General features: G+C 42.1%; 1 long non-coding RNA gene across 2 annotated transcripts in view; it reads left to right on the top strand.

Annotated features, from left to right (window-relative positions):
- The first annotated feature begins 1,246 nt into the window (after positions 1-1,246).
- Positions 1,247-9,611, top strand: part of LOC147377985 (uncharacterized) — a 59,625-nt gene continuing 51,260 nt past the window's right edge. The window contains exons 1-2 of one of the 2 annotated variants that reach the window (XR_015151161.1): positions 1,247-1,385; positions 1,886-1,993. This is a non-coding gene — a long non-coding RNA (uncharacterized LOC147377985). The remainder of the gene's footprint in view (positions 1,386-1,885; positions 1,994-9,611) is intronic. The other variant, XR_015151162.1, reaches the window with a different exon arrangement.

The following is a 9,611-nucleotide window of genomic DNA, read 5'->3' as shown; positions in this document are numbered from 1 at the left end:
TGCAGAATGTTAAAGGAGTCTGGTCCTATCTTAAGAAACTGGTTTCCTGATATCAAGGAGAAGAACCACCGCATATTAATAAGCTCTGCAATTAGAGATTGGGGTGGGGGTGGGGAAAGTTCAGAAACAGGAGGATGGCTGACCAAGAAGTCAAGAGAGCTGGGAAAGGGTTAAGGTACAGGTTGAGGCTGACACTTGGAGGAGGGGAGGAGAGAATGAGGTGGCAGGGTAGGAAAAACAGCCTCCTCTGTAGCCAGAGGGCCCTGAGTAAGACAGAATAGGCCTAAGCTAAAAATGCTGATGGCTCTCCACCTCCAATCATGTGGAAATATTCCTGACATAACGCCCGAACGCTGGGCAATGGAATGTCTGGAAAATTCTCTCGCTCTCAGAAATCAAAGTCCTCACCTGCTTGAGGTAAACTGGCCCTTCCGAGTAGATGTCTTGCATTATTTGATGGGCACCCATACACAGTGGAGGTGGCTAAGGACAAAAGGCACATCTGGTTACCCTGGAGGAAGGGCCAAGTTGCCCATTAAGTGATAAATAAAGATGGCCTTGCCCTGGTCCTCGCCCTCTGCCCATAAAATGCGGAGGAGCGAGCTGCCTTTGTGCCCAAAGCTGGCGCATGAGCCACAGACAGATATAGGAGTGTCAGCCGTGGATTCCAGGTTTAATTATAGTCCTCTTGCTTAATGAGGTTTCATGAGGAGGAGGTGGGGGATTGGTGTGCGCTCCTCTGGCTGGGGGTTATTTAATTAAAAAACAATAAAGCTGCCAGCCGCCATGAGTTAACAATCTGGAACCCTCCTCATCCTCCACCCAGATAAAAGCTCGGCACCAAGAGCTGACGCCTCTCTACCTGCCCTTTTCTGACGTTCCGTTGGCACCCCCTCCTCAAACCACCTCCATTTCCTTCCCCAGCTCCTTTTGCTTGCCAAAAACATGGCTATCAGGGAATCAAACTGAGCCGAGTAACAGGGGAAAAAAGTTCTATCTAAAAAAGTTCTATCCAGAAAGAAAGTTCTATCTAAAAAAAGTTCTATCCAGAAAGAGAGTTCTGTCTTTCCAAATGTGTCTCTGAAGTAGACACAGAAGAATTAAGCAGAAACTAGCATGCTCCCCCTTCTCCCCTCTCTGTGTATTCTGAAGACAGAAATGGTGGCGGATGAATCTCCTAGTTTCTTCTGAGAGGAGAAATGGGTGTCTAGTTTCCTGCTGGCAAGGCTGCTAGTTCTGATGACCCAACGATCACCCGGAGAACTTGCTTAAAACTTTATCTAGTAAACACATAGAGATATAGATGTAGCTTCCAGCTCCTCCCTGGAGATTCTAAATACGTTTGTCTCTGAATCTACTTTTAGGCTTCACTGATGGCTCAGCTGGTAAAGAATCCACCTGCAATGTGGGAGACCTGGGTTTGATCCCTGGGTTGGGAAGATCCCCTGGAGAACGGAAAGGCTACCCACTCCAGCATTCTGACCTGGAGAATTCCATGGACTGTATAGTCCATGGGGTCGCAAAGAATCAGACAGGACTGAGTGACTTTCACTGCATCTACTTTTAATAAGTGCCTTAGCTGATTTTCACGGCCAGGAAAGTTTGAGAAATTCTCTCTCACTGTTCATATAGGGGACAGGAGCAGGGATGGAAGAGAAGGGGGTGAAACAGAAGGGTCCCTGATGGGACAGGTGCAGCCTTGCTATATTCAGTTACAAAGGACCAACGCCTGTGTATGATCTTCACTTTCAGTGAATCCCCCATCGCCTGTCTTTAACTCAGCTAGCCAGAAAGCAATAGAACATAACCACGCTGTGTATTTCTATGGGGTAACAGCTATGTACTGATTAGGTGTGGTATCTGACATTGTTCTTATTTTCACCAGAAGCTGAAGGATTCCTGTGGCAAATTATTGACTCACTGGCATGGAACTTAAACCAGGAGGCCCCGCTTGTTAATCCGGTTCACAGCTGACATCTGGTTTCACCCCTTAGTAGGTGATAACCACCCCTATCTGTCTGGGATTATTTGGGTTTTAATGCTGAAAATACTATTCTGGGCAACCCCTTAGACCCAGGCAACCCAGAGTATTTGGTGACTCTGCCTCAAGTAAACTAGAAACCAGCTTGCATTATTAGCACCTGTCTTGGAATTATTTAGCCATTTTTGCCAGTCCAGGTGCACCATGAACCTGGCAGGGGTGTCATGCATCCTGGGATCCTCAGCCTCATGTGTTCATTCTCTGGACTCCATATAGTACCTTGTTCTCAGTGTTCTCTTCTTTAGTGTTTATCAAAAAAGCCAGTTTATTCTCTCCCTGGCTTCCAAGCATCTAATCTCTTGCCTAGCAGTCTTACATGTCTGAAAGTCCTATATTCTCTAAATCAAAATTCTGTGACTTTTTCATTATCCTTAGCCAAATAGGCCAGACTGGGATTAAATCATCTTTGTAATTACATTGTATTTGCATTTTTAATGTACAATTTGCATGACAGTTGTTTATGCCTCAGTCACATTGGTTCTGATTTTATCCACGAGTAAGGAGACTCGTGGGCTGAGCGTGGGCAGTCATTGGCCTTGCCACAGGCAGGGCAGGTTGGTGGGCCCCTGGTGAGTGCCTTCCTGCCACCTTCCTCACCTCGTGGGTTTCTGGCTTGCTGCCAGCATCACCCCGCAATGCCCAGCTCCGTGTGCTCCCTTCCCTTGGGACTTCCCTTGTGACTCAGCTGGTAAAGAATCTGCCTGCAATGCAGGAGACCTCGGTTCAATTCCTGGGTCAGGAAGATCCCCTGGAGAAGGAAAAGTCTACCCACTCCAGTATTCTGGCCTAGAGAATTCCATGGACTGTATAGTTCACAGGGTTGCAAAGAGTCAGACACAGCTGAGCGATTTTCAAGAAGAAGGGGACTGTAATAGGAAAATCCTGGGGGCTCATGGTCAGAAAAGCTGACTCCAAATTCTGGCCTTGATCTTTACATGCTCAGCAACCTTACATCAACCAGTATGATGTGACACATGGTGCTATGGGTTGAATTATGCTCATTCAGTTGTGTACAACTCTTTGTGACCCTACGGACCATAGTCCTCCAGGTTCCTCTGTCCATGGGGTTTTCCAGGCAAGAATACAGGAGTGGCTTCCCATTTCCTGCTCTAAAGGGTTTAATTGCAATCCCCCAAATTCATATGTTGAAGTCCTAAGCCCCAACATGATGGGAATGTGATCTTCTTTGGAAATAGGGTCAATGCAGATGTAACTAGTAAAGACGAGTTTATGCTGAAGTAGAATGGGCCTCTAATCCAGTGTGACTGGTGTCATTATAAGAGGGAAATTTGGAGACAGGAACACATAAGGAGAATGCCATGTGAAGACTGGAGTTTATGCAATCACATGTTAAAAAACTACCAGAAGGTAATTAGTGAGAGACCCGGAATAGAGTCTTTTCTAGAGCCTTCAGAGGGAGCGTGGCCCTGGTGATACGTTGATCTTGGACTTCTAGCCTCCAGAACTATGAGGCAACAAGGTTTTGTTATTTTAAGCAGCTCAGTGTGTGATACTTCGTTATAGCAGCCGTAGCAAACTAATACAGATGGTAACATCTACTTCAGAGGATTTTTCCAATGGTTAAACATTTGATTATTCACGTGAAAGTACTTGGTATATCAGAGTCCTTAATGAATAATAGGAAAATACAGGGTGGTGGGTTACCAGGAAATTACAGCTTTCAGTGTCGGGGTTCAAACTCCTTTTCCCTCTCTGTTACAATTTAGCTGACAACAGCAAATCAATTCAACCTCTCATCTCTTTGATCCTTATTTTCTCATATGTAAAATGTACATAATGGCACAGACTTCATAGGATAGTTTCGATGATTAGGTAAAATAATGTATGAAAGTATATTAACCAGATTTATAAGCAAGGTGACATGGTTTTTGCCCTTGTGATGTAAAAGGCACAAAACTTTAAGCCTCTTCTTTCAGCAACATCCCCCACCTGTGCCTCCTTAGCCCAAAGTCTGAGGCCAAGAGTGATGACAGCTGACAGATGAATGAGCCTGAGATCCTGCCAACCCTTTGTGTTTTGGGGACCCATAAGGACTACCCTTTCCTTTCTCCCTCCCTGCCCACTCTCCCATTTGAGGACGAGTTTCTTGCTTCTTTTCCTCAGGATCAAAAGAACTATAACTCTAATAGCTAAACCCCCTTTCTTTTCTTTTTTGGAAGAAACAATTTGATAGCTATAATTATTCCTGCAGACTCGATTATTTTCACAGAAATTAAATATGTCTGTGGTAGTACTTCAATAGATCAATGTGTTTGTTACACTATCAAAATAACTTTTTTCCCCCTGCTATGTTGAAGAAATGAACAATTGAGTGCCAGATTGCAGAACTGAGGTTTTGTTTAATATTTACTGCTAGCTGGCACATTTGCTCTCAGAAAAAAAAAAAGAAAAAGCACAGAGCAACGCCATTTGTATCCTATAAAACCCATGATTGCAATTCATGTGCAAACCCTCCCCCTGGATTAAGCATATAATATTGGTAATGAAATATTAGCTCCAAAATGAATGTCTATGGCCTTAAAATATAAATGCCCTTTGACCCAGTAAATCTACTGGCAGAAATTTTTCCTGAGGAAAGAAATGTTCAAGTGTTCAACTTTGAAAAGGTTTGTATATCAAGGATATGGGCTTATCTCAGAGACACTGATGACTCAGTTCTAGATCCTGCAGTAAAGTGAGTCACATAAATTTTTTGGTTTCCCAATGCATATAAAATTTATGTTCGCATTGTACTGTAGTCTACCAATCCTGCAGTGACATTATGTCCAAAACAAACATTGCTTTTTAATATGCCATATTTGATATGCCTTAACTGATAGTTGAAGGTATATAACTTAAGTACTTTATTGCTAAAAAATGCTAACCATCATCTGAGCCTTCAGAGAGTTGTAAGCTTTTTGCAATAGTAACATGGAATATCACTGACCACAAATCACCATAACAAATGTAACTATGATGAAAAAGTTTGAAGTCTTGCACATATTATCAAAATATGACACAGAGACAAGAAGTAAGCAAATGGTGTTGGAAAAAATGGTGCCAATAGACTTGCTTGACATAGCTGCCACAAATCTTCAATTTGTAAAAAACATAGTATCTGCAAAGCTCAATAAAACAAGGTATGCCTGTGTTCAGCAGAGATTATTTGTAATATATTTTCTTAAAAGTCCTAAATTTCAGTATTGGAGATTGGTCCAATACAGTGTGGTTTATCTTATTAACTGCATATTGTCTAACCATTAATAGTGGAAAAATAGATTTCTATTGAGATGAGGAAACTCTTAAGTGAGCAAGTTACAAAACAATATGTACAATATTATTCAAGTTTTCGGCTAAATGTTTAAATGTATATGGAGAGAGTATATATATGAGAAAAGAAGAAAAGGGGCATTCACTAAAATATTAATAGTAGTTCTGAGTAGAAATACTGTTTTTTATATTGCTCTTTATGGATTTCTCTTTTTATTTTTTAAGTGAGTATGCTTTATCTTTATAATCAGAAAGGATTATTAAAGCTTTATTAGCCTAGAAACCTTAAGGGGAATTAGTTTCAATCAAAGGAAGCAATAGGCTATAGCATTTCCCAAACCATGTCTTGAAATATGTGGTAGGAATTCTTCAAAGCAAGGGTTCCCTTGTGAAATAAGTTTAGAAAACATCTTTCTTGTTCCCTCTCTTTCTCTTTCTCAGTTTCACAATGAAAATTAGTAGCAGCAGCAAATAATTACCTTAACTTGATTTGATCATAAAGCATCATTTTTCTCGTTTCACCTCTTAGTAATATCCCCTGATAGTTAAGTGCTTTGAGACATTCAGTTTGGGTGGAAAACACTGTTTAAAGCAGGAATCTTTTTAGCTTCCATTTATCAATTTGGAGGGATAGAGGAGACATTTGCTGTTTCTGTATCTGCATGCATTCTCCATATTCCTAATTCCCAACAGCAACCAGACTCACCTTTGTAAAACCAACCTTCCCTACTAAGGGCTGTGTGAATGGGGGCCAGGGATATAAATCAGTAACATGACATCAATCCTTTAACCACAGTGGATGAGCGATGAGTGATAATCCTTAGCCTAATCCACCCAGAGCATAGCATTTCCCCAGCCACAGTCAATGATACAGGTGAGTTCCATTGGGTCAGAAATTAGGACATTTGTTGAATAACTGTGCTAAGTATTGTGCTAACAGTCCCTGGACATGAAAACACAGAGCACCAGTGGCTCTGAGAGCAGCTGTCTTGTGACCACGAGGAGCAAAGCCAGCCTTAGAAAAAATTATATCTGATGCCTGGCACACTTCCGGCCAATAAATCTCCTTTCAGTTTGGATTTGTTTTTCTATTACTTCCAAATGAACAGCTTTTGATTCAGGAGACTCAAGAAGAACTTCAATGAAATAACTAAGGCTAATCAGATGCCTTAAAATTATAGTTCATATGGGCCCAGTTAATCTATGCCTCACTCACCTGTCCAATTCCACAGCATCCTTTCCATTATGCAAATGTTATATTTTATATCATATGTATATATTCACATTTCCTTACTTTTAATTGTCCTAGAATACATATCCACATCTCACCTTGAGATTGGGAAGTCAGGGATATCAAAGTTTCCTCACTGGTTCTCCTCCCTATGGCTGGCCAAAGCCCACATCCCTGGAATGAATCCCACCATAGTGGCAGTCCAGCAAGGAATGGTAGCCATCTCACTAGGTATTATCCTCATGCATCAGTTAAAGTGCCAGAGAGTTATAGCATCAGATCCATAAGCAATTTGCCATCCATCAGTGTCTCTTCCTATTTTTTTTTTTTTATTACCTACTGCTTCCTGGGCTGTTACTGAATCCATACCATGGGATATCTGAAAAGTACAAATAATCTAATAGAAAATGAAAGTTTCAAAGGGATACACTACACTCCTTGACTTAAGTTTCTTTCCAGCAATTTCCATCTCATCAGTCAAGTGACTTCTGACACAAATGATGTCATAAAATCACCAGGAAGAACTTGCCTGAGAATTTAATTGGAAATATCAACCAAAGAAGCATCCGTATTGTACCTATAAACCATGTCCCAAAAGGCTTGAGAGCCTATCTCCTGGTACAGTGTAAAGCTTCTATTGACAAATGGATTTTACGTACACATAAGTGTGGCTGGATATGAAAGGCTGTTTGCCTCTGCATACTCTAGTAAAAGCAGTCCAGAAACAACAGACATCACCCTGGAAACAAGTCACTATAGGGTTGGGAGGAGACATATAAAGGGTGAGTCATATTCTTCATGGACTTGATATGAAGTTGAGGATAAAACCTATGTTAATCTTTTTTAAAAAAAAAATCAAAGTAAGGGCCTTCTGATAATAAATGCATGAAATAGAGGTCAAATATCCTGGACAGGTGCTATGCTCTCAAATGCAGACATACACCACTAGTTCCCACCACCAAATAAACTTAAGCCACGGTTCTCCCTGCTCTATGAAGCTGAAACAGAGTCAGAGCTTGAACATAATTTGTTTACAATCGGTGGTCACCCCAGATCAGGGTTTTTCAACCTAAAAGTGTTGACATTTCGGATAAGATAATTCTCTGCTGTGAGGGGCTGTCCTGTGCGTTCTAGGATAGTTAGCAGCATCTCTGGCTTCTGCACTAGATCCCAATAGCTTCTTCTCAATTGAGCCAACCAAAAACACGTCTCTAGACATTGCCTAATGACCCCTGAAGGCAAAATATCCCAGATTGAGAATCAATACACTGTATTATTCTTATTGTGGTTGCTTTGTCCTCTCTCAATTTAGTTAACTGGGAGCTAATTCCCCCCAGAATTCCTTCTTTTGTATGTTTCCAGGTTGGGAATGAGTGCAAGAGGCATTTTGCCTGAGATCTGTGAAGCCTCAGCTGTTTGGTTATGCTCTGAGGTTCTGCAGAGTGCCAGGCACTGTGACAGCCCACGCACATTGTCACTGACCTGCTGGCTCACCTTGTTGGCCTGCAGGGGACCGAGCCCCTCAGCTTCTCCAGCACGTGCCAAATCTCCTCTGTTAGCTGAGTCCTGACTGAAGGGCACCAGCTTTCCTTCCCAATGGCTAGTCTAGCTGAATTTTAGTGACTTCAGGCTTAACAGTAGCCATGAAGGCAGTGTCCTACACAAACTCCCCACTTCACCAGCTTCCACAATTGAATAAGATCTAATCCCCATAATAAATTCTTTATTCTGTGCCACTCATAGTAACTCTGCCTCTCTGGTTCAACTCTGATGGATACACTTACAAGTGGGGGTCTCAGGGTGTAGCAACATTTTGGAGAAGAACTGGAAGACTTCCCAATATTCATTCCACCTCAGATAATTAGTCAAAGCCAACCCAGGTGGTTCCATCCTCTTGCCAGGGATTTGTTCAGAGGTGAACAGACTCAAGTCAGTCTAAGCCAACGAGATGCACAGAGAGGCTTGCTCTGAGCTTCTGGAAATCAAAAGTCCATCTTTTTCATCCAAATAAACACAAAAGCATGCATGCTGCATCAGTTGCTAATGGCAGCTGTCATGCGACCATATAGGGAACCACTTTTAGGATAAAGTGAAGACATTGACAGAACACCCAAAAAGAACCTACCTAGGTCTGAAAAATTCTGAGCTGTGGAATTAAGAAACCCTAAAGCCTTCCCTATTTCTGAAAGGAAGTCCTTTTGCATGAGATAATAAATAAATTTCTCTATTGTTTAAGCCAATCTGGTTGGGATTGTCACATTCTTAAAGTAGTTTTGGAGTCTGGTTTAGATCTTGGATACAAATTATTCTCACTTCTTAAAGATGATTTGACCTGATCACCCTGGGGTGAAGGCTCCATTATGCTTTCAAATGTACTCTCCTGTTCCTATTCCTCTCAGCCCTGCAAGCCTGGACAGCATTCCTTTGATGCTTCTATCAATTTCAGTTGAGTCTTCACTGCCTACTTCTGTCAATCTCAAAACTTCACCTAACACTTGATTTAAAAGGGATTCCCTGGTGGCTCAGACAGTAAAGAATAAGCCTGCAACACAGGAGACTTGGGCTTAATCCCTGGGTTGGGAACATCCTCTGGAGAAGGGAATGGCAACCCACTCCAGTATTCTTGCCTGGAGAATTCCATAGACAGAGAAGCCTGACAGGCTACAGTCCATGGGGTAACAAAGAGTCAGACATGACTTTTGATTTAAAAGCAATAAACAGAATTCAGCAAAAGACATTCTCCAGGAAATCTGGGCATGTATGTTTTTGCCTCTATCAGGACCAGGATACACCTGAAAACTTTGAGCTTTCTTCAACTATGATCCTCACCTAGCAATCCTAGGCCACCTACATCCAGCAGGAGACAGGCAATTACAAAGGCAATCAGTTAAAACCCTGACTAGAGCCTCAGTGCTGGAGAAGGCAATGGCACCCCACTCCAGCACTCTTGACTGGAAAATCCCATGGACGGAGGAGCCTGGTAGGCCGCAGTCCATGGGGTCACTAAGAGTCGGATAAGACTCAGCAACTTCACTTTCACTTTTCACTTTCATGCATTGGAGAAGGAAA

Source organism: Bos grunniens, chromosome 2 (assembly GCF_055505025.1).
Source record: "Bos grunniens cultivar Pamir isolate PY7600 chromosome 2, Bosgru_T2T1.0, whole genome shotgun sequence".
NCBI lineage: Eukaryota > Metazoa > Chordata > Mammalia > Artiodactyla > Bovidae > Bos > Bos grunniens.
This window is presented reverse-complemented; position numbering and strand designations above follow the sequence as displayed.